The following is a 15,423-nucleotide window of genomic DNA, read 5'->3' on the forward strand; positions in this document are numbered from 1 at the left end:
CGTCCCCAAGTGCTTTGAAGGACAAGTTGTTCGAGAAGGTCATCAACCCTTACCTCGCGGAGGTGCTACGACACCCTCAAACCATTGAGATGCGTGATGGGTTGTTGCACATCCGCGATGTTGAGGGACCAAAGGGAACCAGAAGCGTGGAGACGAGGCTCGAAGCAACGGAGCAACAAATTTTCAAGTGCCAGGGGATGGTGGAGCGTGGAATCAACGCTAGCCACACGATGCTCGCGGAGTTCACTAACAACTACAAGCATGATGCCAAGAACACCGAGGAGGCCATCTTCAAGCTATATGAGAAGATCGAGCACCTCCAAGCCCAAATCTATGACCTGCAAAACCAAAACCGTGAGTATGAATATAGATTCAAAAGAATGAGTTTGGCTGCAGATTCGAGGATTCCGGAGACTCGATCATCCTTCTATGATGGTGAACCTATGCCTTGGAAGATGGATGGCAAGCCCGCATCATCAACAACACCTCCACCTTCTTCACCGACAAAGGAGACATAATCACATGGGTATGGGCACTCCCCTTGGCAACTGCCAAGCTTGGGGGAGATGCCCCGGTATCATATCACAATCACAACTCCTATCTTTACCGTTTTTCTTAGTTCGATCCTATTAGTAGTATCTTGATCTAGTAGAATAAAGTTTATGGCATGATCTAGTTTTGAGTTTTGCTTTATGATCTCTCTATGTAATCGAGTCCGTGAGCTATATATAATAAAGATTAGTGTTGAGTCAAGGGCTTGATTATTTTGCCATGATCTTGGGTGAATAAAATAAAATAGAAAAAGAATAAAAAAACAAAAATTTCATATTGATCTTATTGAGTGTAATGACTTCACATAGAAAGAGTATGATGATTAAAAGTTGTTGGGAGTTGGCAGACATAGCTTTGGTCATTGTTGTAATTAATAGGAAGTAATAAGGAAAGAGAGGTTTTCACATATAGATATATTATCGTTGACATCTTTTATGATTGGGAGCACTCATTAAAATATGACATGCTAAAGAGTTGATGTTGGACAAGGAAGACAACGTAATGAGTTATGTATTTCATATATCTGAGATAAAGTATGTTGTCATGGATCCTCTAACTTGTTGAGCTTGCCTTTCCCCCTCATGCTAGCCAAATTCTCAGCACTAAGTAGAAATACTACTTGTGCTTCCAAAATCCCTAAACCAGTTTTGCCATGAGAGTCCACCATATCTACCTATGGATTGAGTAAGATCCTTCAAGTAAGTTCTCATCGGTGCAAAGCAATAAAAATTGCTCTAAATATGTATGATTGATTGGTGTGGGAGAAATAAGTTTTATACGATCTTGTGATGTGGAAGTAATAAAAGCGACGGACTGCATAATAAAGGTTCATATCACAAGGGGCAATATAAAGTGACGTTCTTTCGCATTGAGATTTTATATATCCAACCATAAAAGCGCATGGCAACCTCTGCTTGCGAAGGGCCTATCCTTTATTATTATCCTCTACCTTATGCAAGAGTCAGGGTGATCTTCACCTTTTCTTTTTCATTTTATCATTTGGCAAGCTCAGCATGTTGGAAAGAACATGATATATATATCTAATTGGATGTGGGAGAGCATGAACCATTATTGTTGACATTACCCTTGAGGTAAAAGGTTGTGGGGCAAAACTATAAGCCCCTATCTTTCTCTGTGTCCGATTAAAACTCCGTAACCACAAGTATCGCGTGAGTGTTAGCAATTATGGAGGACTAAATGATAGTTGAGTATGTGGACTTGCTTTTTAGCTCTGACATAGACTCTTTCCGATGTTATGATAAATTGCAATTGCTTCAATGACTGAGATTATAGTTTGTTGGAGCCCAATAAGGTTTACGATTTATACTTTTGCATTGTGAATAGATCATCACTTGAACATAAGTAACCATATGACAAAATCTATATATGTTGTTGTTATGAGAATAATCATGATGCCTTCATGTCCGTATTTTATTTTTATCGACGCCTCTACCTCTAAACATGAGGACATATTTATTGTTATCGGCTTTTCGCTTGAGGACAAGCGAGGTCTAAGCTTGGGGGAGTTGATACGTCCATTTTGCATCATGCTTTTATATCGATATTTATCGCATTATGGACTGTTATTTCACTTTATGTCATAGTATTTATGGCTATTCTCTCTTATTTTACAAGGTTTACATAAGGAGGGAGAATTCCGGCAGCTGGAATTCTGGTATGGAAAAGGAGCAAATATTAGAGACCTATTCTGCGCAACTCCGAATGTCCTGAAACTCCATGGAACATCTTAAAAGAAATAAAGAAAAATCCACGCCAAAGATGAAGGCCAGGGGGCCCACACCCTGCTCACGAGGGTGGGGGGCGCGCCCCCCTAGGGCGCACGCGGGCGCGCCCCCCTACCTCGTGGGCCCCCTGGTGGCTCTCCGACGCCCATCTTCTCCTATATGAGGTCTTTCGATGAGAAAAAAATAGGAAGGAACTTTTCGGGACGAAACTCCGCCGCCACGAGGCGGAACCTTGGCGGATCCAATCTAGAGCTCCGGCAGAGCTGTTCTGCCGGGGAAACTTCCCTCCGGGAGGGGGAAATCATCACCATCGTCATCACCAACGCTCCTCTCATCGGGAGAGGGCAATCTCCATCAACATCTTCACCAGCACCATCTCATCTCCAAACCCTAGTTCATCTCTTGTATCCAATTCTTGTCTCAAAGTCCGGGATTGGTGCTAGTAGGTTGCTAGTAGTGTTAATTACTCCTTGTAGTTGATGCTAGTTGGTTTAATTGGTGGAAGATTATATGTTCAGATCCTATATGCATATTATTACCCCTCTGATTATGAACATGAATATGCTTTGTGAGTAATTACGTTTGTTCTTGAGGACAAGGGAGAAGTCTTGCTATGAGTAGTCATGTGAATTTGGTATTTGTTTGATATTTTGATAAGATGTATGTTGTCTAGCCTCTAGTGGTGTTATGTGAACGTCGACTACATAACACTTCACCATTATTTGGGCCTAGAGAAAGGCATTGAGAAGTAATAAGTAGATGATGGGTTGCTAGAGTGACAGAAGCTTAAACCCTAGTTTATGCGTTGCTTCGTAAGGGGCTGATTTGGATCCATATGTTTCATGATATGGTTAGGTTTACCTTAATACTTTTGTTGTAGTTGTGGATGCTTGCAATAGAGGTTAATCATAAGTGGGATGCTTGTTCAAGTAAGAACAGCGCCCAAGCACCGGTCCACCCACATATCAAATTATCAAACTATCGAACGCGAATCATATGAACATGATGAAAACTAGCTTGACGATATTCCCATGTGTCCTCGGGAGCGCTTTTCCTATTATAAGAGGTTGTTCCGGCTTGTCCTTTGCTACAAAAGGATTGGGCCACCTTGCTGCACTTTATTTACTTTTGTTACTCGTTGCTCGTTACAATTCATCCTATCGCAAAACTATCTGTTACCACTTATTTCAGTACTTGCAGAGAATACCTTGCTGAAAACCGCTTATCATTTCCTTCTGCTCCTCGTTGGGTTCGACACTCTTACTTATCGAAAGGACTACGATAGATCCCCTATACTTGTGGGTCATCATCCCTTCACACAAGAAACAAGTTACCTGCCTAGTTGGGCATTCTTCAGCTGGGTGACTTCCTTCACAATTAGGGCATTCATCCCTTGTGTTCTCTATGGTTGTGTCCTATTTCTCCATAGAGCTTGCATGCACAAGGTTTCTACATATCACTTACATCAGGCTTCAATTTCTGGGACACAAACCGAGACTTTGGCAAAGTCAACTTAAATTCTTTCCAAGTGGTTACTCCTTGCCATCCATTAATGGTTTGGTACATCCTCCACCAAGTAGCAGCACCTCTTTCAAAGCACTGAAGAGCATGCTGGGCCATATCCTTTCCGGCTATAGTGTTATTCTTCATATGATCTTCCTTGTTCTAAATCCATCGGTCTGTCTCCAATTGAGTCATCGATCCAAAAAATATGAGTTCATCTCCATTCATCCTCTACTGGGTCCATGGGTTTTGGGGTGAGATGAGAGAGATGGAGAGGGATGCACACAATACAAACAATAGTTTTGAAAAGACAAATTTTATTTTTTTGGTTGTCGGGAAAAAATATCAAACAAAATGACAGCTCACAATCGTCGCATCTAACGTAAGTGTATAACAGGGGTTTGGTCTTCTAAAGGTAAAAAATTCTTCAAAGTCACCAAACTCTTCAAGTCTTGTTCATGTCTCCGATGGCTTCTTCCGATCGTGCTTGTCCTTTTCAAGTTCTTTTGCTAGATCAACTCTGTTGACGCGAAGTTTCTCGTGACGTCCTTTAATATTTCTGGAGTTGCATTCCAAAGCTCTGGGTTTCAACTTCCTTGTCATGAACCATGGTCCTATTGTCCTTCAGTTCCTGATGAATCTCTGGTATCTCGAGGTTTTGCTCCTTCAGCTTGGCTACTTTCAGCTTCTGGGTCATGAGTTCTTCACGAAATGCTTCGTTGTCTAATACGACTTCCTGGAGCTCCATCTTAAAATTCTTGACTTAATACTCCAGATCCCGGTGATACACCAGCTAAGGTTAAAACTTCATCTTTTGCTGATAGATGCTCCATTAGCCCTTTTGTCATCCAATCCTTCCGACGAAATGCATGCTTAACTCAGCACGGTGACAATAGCATAAGAGGGCGATAACATCATCGATAGCCGTGTTTCTGCTCTTGTCATTTCCATGAGCTATCATTCCATAGTTGATATCTCCTGCCTTAGGGGTTTCTTGGCAAAATATTTGAGTTATAATGCTCTATGTTCCAATCTTTCTCAGATACACCTTGATCGCGGGTTTTGACAGCTTCCATAGTCTGACAAGTTACATAAGGGTAGCCTTCCTATGTCATACCAATGTAAAAATTCTTCAGAGCCTTCAAATTCTCCTAGTCTTCAGAGTCTCCAACCATTGTAGTTTCCATTATAATGCACGATGAAATCCTCTTCATTCCGAAATGATCTTAGTTGTCCGATATCTTGTCCTTCGCGGAGTGGTCTCATCAGCTGAATCTTCGCGTGGTCAAAAGGGCAAAGGGGTATAGTCTCACTAAAAGGGAATATTTGAATAAGCTCAAAATAGAAGAGAGGTAAAAGATCTTTTTGAAAATGAAGTTGTAGAGAAAAATCTTTTCCTATGGGCTTGCCAGTTTCTAGGGGTCACGTCCTATAGTCAACATGTGCTCTGATACCATCTTGTATTGACCCGACCTCAGACGGTCAAGTCTCTGTGCTTAAGTGTCATCCCTGGATCGGTATGCTGACACACACAGTACTCGAGGATTTATAACAGAGGTAAATCACATGTATAAAGTAACGTAAATACTATTACCTCAATCCAAATAGCGGAAGTAACAACAAGGTTGTGGATTCCCATCAACACCAACGACAAAGTTGAGTGTAGAAATCGTAACCCTAACGTATCACTTACTCGTCGTAAGATAATCCTGCAACATGAGACGTTGCAGCCACAAAGGGTCAGTACATTAAATGTACTGGCAAATTCACACCATAGGATACTGATGAACAATAACTATCACTACATGCATATTTGGCTGGTGGAAAAGCTCTATGGTTATCATGTTTTTGTGAAAAGCCAATTTTCCCTACAACAAAGGAATATATTTTATTTAACTAGAAAGTTTGTTGAAATTATTGAGAAGGTTCCTCCAACTCAATCCCAATTATAATAATCATTAACCCAATCAGATTAATTAATTAGATAGAGTGCTGAGATCAAATCAATAATTCAAGAACCAGATATTCAAGATGTCCATAACCGGGGACACGGCTAATCATGATTAGTTTGTACACTCTGCAGAGGTTTGCGCACTTTTCCCTACAAGACTCGATCTCCTCCGTTGGTTTTCTCGCACTACATGGTTTTTGAGAAACGGATGACCGAGACACAGTCTTTCTGAAACATTAACTCTTTACTCTGGGTAGACAGTTACACCTACTTTCCCCTACATCTGCTAGCCTACCACTGAAAGAGGTCATGCAACATAGTCAACTATGCTAGAGCCCATAATAGCTTGTGGCTGCACACGGAAGTTTCTAGCATGAATAATCTTATGATCCCTTTGAGCCTGGGTGGCAATCCATAGGATGATCACACGGGTCCTTCGGGATCCCCTTGGGCAAGCACTGGGTTCTCCAGGTGCCTGGGCAAACCACTGGGTGCTCCAGGGTGCCCCAACCAATCCACCCAGATGTGTATTAAAGTAGCCACCTTAAGTTAACCATTAATAATAACTCTCACATCTGTCATGAATCACTCAAACCAAACCACGTCCACGAGCATAGCATAGCAGTATAAGCATAACGTAGAAGTAACTCCCAGGGGTTTGATATAAAGGACAATAGGTTCCTACCTCATCAACTACTTCCCAATACCCACATGGTAACAAGTACTACTCATGCAATGTTCGAGGGTTGAAACTAATGCATAAAAACTGGGCATGAAAAGTATGATCGAAGTGTGAACTTGCCTTGTACTATTGATGAAGATGATTCACACTCATAACTTCTAATAATTCTACTCGTCACACTTCGGTCAATCTATCGTGAGCAAGCAATAGCAATCACACATAAGCAATCACTCCAAAAATCAGAAAGAACGAAGAAAATAATTCGGAAAACTTCAAACCAAGCAAATAACTCTTGCAACATAAAACAATTTCTAACAATACCAAAATTATGTGTATTTGGCCTTATCAGAAAGTTTAGGTCAAGAGCTTTAATTTGCAAAAAGAATCAACTAAATTGGAGTTATAAAACTCAAGTTACGATCAAATGAAGTTCAAATACAAAACTGTTTGAATTCAAATTTTAAAACTTTCAAAAATATGTTTGTTTTACTGGTTAGAGGAGATCATAACGAAGAAGTGGGCATTGGTTTCATCTAATTCTGACTAACGGGCAAAAAGTAGTGATCGTTTTAAGACTAGGGACTAATCTGTAAAAAACTACAGATAGGTCCCTGGCCGAAATTAAAAAGAAAAAGAAAAATCATATCGAACGAACGTTCGCTAAGTAGAACTAAAGGACGAACTCGTTCACTGCAAAAGCTAACATAACGAACGTTTACTAATTAAATTAACGTAGAAAATAAACCGATCTAATAATTAAAAACCAACCTATAATTAAAACCGGACGAGTTAACGGTTTTGTATCAGTTCGAGAAATAAACCGGCGGCGGCGGTTTCCGATGGCAGCGGCGGATCGGCGAGCTCCAGCGAGGCGGAGCGCGGGACGGCGGCGCAGGTGGCGCGGGCGAAGTGCGGCGGAGCGGCGCAAGCGGGAAGTGCGGTGGCGGCGCAGGCAGCGAGATGCGGGGCGGCGCGGCTTGAGGGAGAAAAGGGCGGCGGAGGGATCCAGGGGAACGGGACCGGGGTCCGGTATTTATATGGGGGGAGGGAAGCGAGACTTGGAGGAGGGGTGAGGTTGAGGCGGTAGAGGAGGCCGGGGCGGAGACGGCGGCGCCGGCGGTGTCGGGCGGGAGCCGGACTACCAGCTGGAGGTCGAGGAATGATGTCTACTACACAACCTTCTTCTTGTAGACGTTGTTGGGCCTCCAAGTGCAGAGGTTTGTAGGACAGTAGCAAATTTCCCTCAAGTGGATGACCTAAGGTTTATCAATCCGTAGGAGGTGTAGGATGAAGATGGTCTCTCTCAAGCAACCCTGCAACCAAATAACAAAAAGTCTCTTGTGTCCCCAACACACCCAATACAATGGTAAATTGTATAGGTGCACTAGTTCGACGAAGAGATGGTGATACAAGTGGTATATGGATGGTAGATAATAGTTTTTGTAATCTGAAAATATAAAAACAGCAAGGTAACTAATGGTAAAAGTGAGCGTAAACGGTATTGCAATGCATGGAAATAAGGCCTAGGGTTCATACTTTCGCTAGTGTAAGTTCCCTCAATAATACTAACATAATTGGACCACTTAACTATCCCTCAACATCCAACAAAGAGTCACTCCAAGGTCACTAATAGCGGAGAACGAACGAAGAGATTATGGTAGGGTACGAAACCACCTCAAAGTTATTCTTTCCAATCAATCTGTTGGGCTATTCCTATAGGTGTCACAAACAGCCCTAGAGTTCGTACTAGAATAACACCTTAAGACACAAATCAACCAAAACCCTAATGTCACCTAGATACTCCAATGTCACCTCAAGTATCCGTGGGCATGATTATACGATATGCATCACACAATCTCAGATTCATCTATTCAACCAACACAGAGGACCTCAAAGAGTGCCCCAAAGTTCTACCGGAGAATCACGACGAAAACGTGTGCCAACCCCTATGCATAGGTTCCCAATGTCACGAAACCCGCAAGTTGGTCACCAAAACATACATCAAGTGGCACGTGATATCCCATTGTCACCACAGATATTCACGGCAAGACATACATCAAGTGTTCTCAAGTCTTTAAAGACTCAATCCGATAAGATTACTTCAAAGGAGAAACTCAATTTATTACAAGAGAGAAGAGGGGGAGGAGAAACATAAGATCCAACTATAATAGCAAAGCTCGCGATACATCAAGATTGTATCACCTCAAGAACACGAGAGAGAGAGAGATCAAACACATAGCTACTGGTACATACCCTCAGCCCCGAGGGAGAACTACTCCCTCCTCGTCATGGAGAGCGCCGGGATGATGAAGATGGACACCGGAGAGGGATTGCCCCCTCCGGCAGGGTGCCGGAACGGGTCTAGATTGGTTTTCGGTGGCTACAGAGGCTTCTGGCGGCGGAACTCCCGATCTATTCTCCGTTCTGGAAGTTTTAGGGTATATGGAGTTATATAGGCAGAAGAAGCACGTCAGGGGAGCCACGAGGGCCCCACGAGGCAGGGGGGGCATGCCCCTACCCTCGTGAACTCCTCCTTCCTTCCTTGACGTGGGGTCCAAGTCCATCGGGTGGCTTTCGTTCCAAAAATAACTTCTCTAGTTGATTTCGTTCCGTTTCGACTCCGTCTGATATTCCTTCTCTTCAAAACACTGAAATAGGCATAAAACAGCAAATCTGGGCTGGGCCTCCGGTTAATAGGTTAGTCCTGAAAGTAATATAAAAGTGGATAATAAAGCCCAATAATGCCCAAAACAGTAGATAATATAGCATGGAGCTATCAAAAATTATAGATACGTTGGAGACGTATCAGGGACAACCGGGGTACGGCGTCGGGCCGGCTGGGCCGTGGCCTGGCGATTTGCTGGGCCGGCCCAGTTCGGTGGTCTAGGAGTTTTTTTTAAACAACGAAAAAATAAATCGAAAAAATAAAATAGAACCTAGGCATATAATATATCAAAGTTTTCCGAAAAAGATTTCCTACAGCATGAACATTTTCCTAGCGTAAGTAAAATCCACAAAAATTCAAATAAATCAAACAGTGCTATAACTCTAATTAAATCCAATAAAAATCATTTTAAAAATACCAAAATAATTTCAAATTTATTTCTCTCCAATTTTCTGATGTAGGGAATCATTTTACCCTAATTTCCATATATTTTTATTTTTGGTGAAAAATAATTTGAATAAAACCCCAAATAATCCCAAATTGAAAATAATTCCAATGGGATTTTGAATTTAACTCTTTTAAAACTTCCAACTCATATTTCATATGTTTTGAAGAAGTCATTTTATCTTCTCTCATGAAAATCATTGAGTTGCTTAAAGTTTCTGAATTGGAAAATATTTCCAAATAAAATTCAAATCTTTTCAAAACCCTTTTTCATTTAATTAAATGGAAGAAGTCATGTCATCTTGTCTCTAGGGTTTTATGATGAAATGAATTTGAATTCACGGAGATTACAAATGCAAAAATGAAAGTTTGGGAAAGTCCTTTTATTCCCTCTCATTTAACTTTCAAAAAGTTTCTAATTTCACTCACTTTCAGTCAATCAATCACACAACAAACAAACAATCAATCAAATCTATTTAGTTATTATAATATTCCAAAATTTAGAATTTTGGGATGTTACAGAAATGTGCTATCTTTTAAAAGAATAGATAGATAGATAGATGATATGAGATGGAAGAGATTTTTTTCATAGAAATTAGTGTGATATTTTTGTTCATGATGATCTTGCTCGATGAATGTTCTATGTTAAAACTCATATTAAGTTTGATTGATAATGATTTTTTTTGTTCATAGAAATTTACTAAGTTAAAATGTTCTCGTGTTGGGGGCGGGGAGGAGTCCTCAAAACATATCAAGTGCACTTTATAAATTCATATGTTGAGTTAGTTGATTTAGGTTAGTTGTTGTTACTGCATTTTAGGTTAGTAGATTTTAGGTTAGTGGAGACGAAAAAGGAAAATAAGGAAAAATAAGAAAAGAGGAAGAAGGAAGAAGGAAGAAGAAGAAAAAGAAGTAGAGGAAAAGGGAAAATAAGAAGAGGAAGAAGGAGAAGAAGAGGAGATAAGAAATAAGAAGTGGAAGAAGAAGAAGGAGGGTGTCAAGGATCGCCGAGCGGTCGAGGGTCGGGAACTAGGGGGTAGAGGGTCCAGGGTCGCTGAGGGGTCGAGGGTCAAGGGTCGCTGAGGGGTCGAGGGTCGAGATTTATCAAGAATGCCCCCATTATGGATGTGCACAAGTGATACGTCTCCAACATATCTATAATTTTTTATTCTTCCATGCTATTATATTATCAACCTTGGATGTTTTATATGCATTTATATGCTATTTTATATGATTTTTGGGACTAACCTATTCACCTAGAGCCCAGTGCCAGTTTTGTTTTTTCCTTGTTTTTGAGTATCGCAGAAAAGGAAAACCAAACAGAGTCAAGTTGAACTGAAACTTCACGGAACTTATTTTTGTACCAGAAGAAGGACACGGAGTAAAAGAGTTGGGCCAGAAGAGTCCCGGGCTGCTCACGAGGGTGGGGGCGCGCCCACCCCCTGGGCACGCCTCCCTACCTCGTGGACATCCCAGAGACCCCCTGCCTTGTTCCTGATTCCAACACCTCTTATATAACCCAAAACTTCGAGAAAGAAACCTAGATCGGGAGTTCCGCCGCCAGAAGCCTCCGTAGCCACCGAAAACCAATCTAGACCCGTTCCAGCACCCTGCCGGAGGGGGGAATCCCCTCCGGTGGCCATCTTCATCATCCCAGCGCTCTCCATGACAAGGAGGGAGTAGTTCACCCTCAGGGATGAGGGTATGTACCAGTAGCTATGTGTTTGATCTCTCTCTCTCTCTCGTGTTCTTGATTCGGCACGACCTTGATGTATCGCGAGCTTTGCTATTATAGTTGGATCTTATGATGTTTCTCCCCCCTCTACTCTCTTGTAATGGATTGAGTTTTCCCTTTGAAGTTAACTTATCGGATTGAGTCTTTAAGGATTTGAGAACACTTGATGTATGTCTTGCATGTGCTTATCTGTGGTGACAATGGGATATCATGTGATCCACTTGATGTATGTTTTGGTGATCAACTTGCGAGTTATGTGACCTCATGAACTTATGCATAGGGGTTGGCACACGTTTTCGTCTTAACTCTCCGGTAGAAACTTTTGGGGAACTCTTTGAAGTTCTTTGTGTTGGTTGAATAGATGAATCCGAGATTATGTGATGCATATCGTATAATCATACCCACGGATACTTGAGGTGACATTGGAGTATCTAGGTGACATTAGGGTTTTGGTTGATTTGTGTCTTAAGGTGTTATTCTAGTACGAACTCTATGATAGATTGAACGGAAAAAATAGCTTCGTGTTATTTTACTTCGGATTCTTGAATAGATCGATCAGAAAGGATAACTATGAGGTGGTTTCGTACCCTACAGTAATCTCTTCGTTTGTTCTCCTCTATTAGTAACTTTGGAGTGACTCTTTGTTGCATGTTGAGGGATAGTTATATGATCTAATTATGTTATTATTGTTGAGAGAACTTGCACTAGTGAAAGTATGAACCCTAGGCCTTGTTTCCTAGCATTGCAATACCGTTTTCGCTCACTTTTATCATTAGTTATCTTGCTGTTTTTATATTTTCAGATTACAAAAACCTCTATCTACCATCCATATTACACTTGTATCACCATCTCTTCGCCGAACTAGTGCACCTATACAATTTACCATTGTATTGGGTGTGTTGGGGACACAAGAGACTCTTTGTTATTTGGTTGCAGGGTTGTTTGAGAGAGACCATATTCATCCTACGCCTCCCACGGATTGATAAACCTTAGGTCATCCACTTGAGGGAAATTTTCTACTGTTCTACAAACCTCTGCACTTGGAGGCCCAACAACGTCTACAAGAAGAAGGTTGTGTAGTAGACATCAACAAGTTGATCCCATTTTTATTTTGATCTCATATATATATATATATATATATATATATATTCTTCTATATGTAACGTCGTCTGTCAAAGTATTGAAGAAATTCATTGCTACATCATTAGCAGGAAGTAACATGCGTATGAAGCTACAAAGCTCTTCAAAGTTGTTTTGGAACGGAGTTCCGGATAGAATAATTCGCTTTTTGTACGAATTTTAGCGAAGGCCTTCCAGATAGCGATATTCTGAAGGCTCTTGCTGAACTTCGTACCAAAAAGCTAATTATCCTATCCGGGACTCCGTTTCAAAACAATTTTGGAGAGCTTCGTACCATTATGCGCCTATTATTTCTGGCTAATGATGAAGCCATGGTTTTCTTGAATCCTTTGACACTAGACAACGTGACATACAGAAGGGTAGATGAGATCAGAAAAAATATGGACCATTTTCTGCACATCCAGAATGGCGCCATTTTGTTAAATCCCTTGTTTGACATTCATGAGAGAGGCGGTCCGGACGCCAGGCATTCATGAGAGAACTCCGGTAACTCTTCAACATGAGGGGGACGTCGATCAACCCCCTCACGCCCTACAAAACCCTAGAAGCGTCGAGGCTACCCCAAACCCTAGAAGCGTTGCCGAAGCCACCCAAATTTACCAAGTTAAAAGAGCGTTGTCGTCGAGGCCACCCCAAACTGTAGAAGCTTCGAGGCCACTAATTAATATTCCTTGTTGTGATTAGCTAGCTAGGTCTATGTTTGCCACTAATATATCCATCTCTCATGTTTGTATATTAATTGCCATGATGTAATATTTGCAGAAACTATGGAGCAAAGAGACTTGGAAACAAAATAGTTGTTTGGGGACATAGTCCTCGACGGAGGTGATGTCATGCCGTATCTCAACGACACCGATGGTCTGGAAGGAGAGGGTGAAGCAGGCTTCGGTGATCGAACAATGGAGGAGGAAGGACATGATCATGATGTCTCCAGTGACCGAATGCCGGTGGAAGAAGGAGACCATGATGACGGCCCCGGTGACCGAACGGAGGAGGTTGCTGTTGCAAAGTCCGGTGAGGTATATATATTAATTAAGCCTGTGCTGACTAGCTAATTAATGCATTACTTGTTTTGGTATGTACACATATTAACTCTTCTTTCTTGTTTTCTAGCCCTCGGAATCGAGCCAAACTCCGGTAATGAGACGAGGACCGAAGAAAAGGTTGCACCAGGATGAAAGGTTCACGATCACAACAATCGCGAACGATGGCCAACCGATTGAACCCAGCCGGACCAAGGAAGCATTTTTTGCTCAGTGCGGGGTTCTTGTTAGGGACATGATCCCGATCAACATCCACCAATGGAATAAGCCTAAGAACGAAGACCTTCAAGTTCCTTATGTCAACGATAGACATAAAGATGATCTTTGGACCGCGCTGATAACCCACAAGTATAGGGGATCAATTGTAGCCTCTTTCGATAAGTAAGAGTGTTGAACCCAACGAGGAGCTAAAGGTAGAACAAATACTCCCTCAAGTTCTATCGACCACCGATACAACTCTATGCACGCTTAACGTTCGCTTTACCTAGAACAAGTATGAAACTAGAAGTACTTTGTAGGTGTTGTAGGCTAGGTTTGCAAGATAATAAAGAGCGCATAAATAAAAACTAGGGGCTGTTTAGATAAAGAAATAACTAGGTTAGTCTTAGTAGAGAGCTTTTTGTCACAAGAAAGTTATTTGTCCCTAGGCAATCGATAACTAGACCAGTAATCATTATTGCAATTTTCTTTGAGGGAGAGGCATAAGCTAACATACTTTCTCTTCTTGGATCATATGCACTTATGATTGGAACTCTAGCAAGCATTTGCAACTACTAAAGATCATTAAGGTAAAACCAACAATAGCATTATAAGGCATCAAGTCCTCTTTACTCCTATACGCAAACAACCTACTTACTCGGGTATGTGCTTCTGTCACTCACGCCACCCACCATAAGCAAATCATGAACATATTGCAAACCACACAGCAGGGATCCCTCACGCTTGGGCGACACGGAGAGCACCATAGGACAACACCAATAATAAAACATGTAACTCAAACCAATCACGATCATCAATTAACCCATAGGACAAAACGGATCTACTCAAACATCATAGGATAGCCATACATCATTGGGAAATAATATATAGCGTTGAGTACCATGTTTAAGTAGAGATTACAATGGGTAAAAGAGGGGTTACGCCGCTGCATAGAGGGGGGAAGAGTTGGTGATGACGACGGTGAAGTTGTTGGTGTAGATCGTTGTCGCGATGATGGCCCCGACGGCGTTCGGCGCCACCGGGAGAGAGGGGGAGAGAGCCCCCCTTCTTATTCTTATTCTTCTCCCTTGACCTTCTCCCTAGATGGGAGAAGGGTTTCCTCTCTGGTCCATGGCCTCCATGGCACGGGAGGGGCGAGAGCCCCTTCGATATTGGATCTGTCTCTCTGTCTCTCTCTGTTTCCGCGTTCCTGATTCTGGCCTTTCACCGTTTCTTATATTCCCGGAGATCCATAACTCCGATTGGGTTGAAATTTGGACACAATTTTTATCCAGATATTGGCTTTCTTGCGGCGAAAGAAGGGCACCAATAGCCTTACGGGGTGGCCACGAGGGCCCAGGGCGCGCCGCTTGCCTCGTGGCCCCCTCGGGCATCGTCTCGCATTGATTCTTCTTCCCAAAAATCACAAATATTCCAAAAAAATCTCCGTTAGTTTTTATCCTGTTTGGACTCCGTTTGATATGGATTTTCTACGAAACAAAAAACATGCAACAAACAGGAACTGTCACTGGGCACTGGATCAATATGTTAGTCCCAAAAATAGTATAAAATTTTGCCAAAAGTATATGAAAGTTGTATAATATTGGCATGGAACAATCAAAAATTATACATACGACGGAGACGTATCAGCATCCCCAAGGTTAATTCCTGCTCGTCCTCGAGTAGGTAAATGATAAAAAAGATAATTTTTGATGTAGAATGCTACCTAGCATAATCTTGATCATGTAATCTAACCATGGCATGA

Source organism: Triticum urartu, chromosome 7A (assembly GCF_056163025.1).
Source record: "Triticum urartu cultivar PI428250 chromosome 7A, HENAU_Tu73, whole genome shotgun sequence".
Lineage (NCBI taxonomy): Eukaryota > Viridiplantae > Streptophyta > Magnoliopsida > Poales > Poaceae > Triticum > Triticum urartu.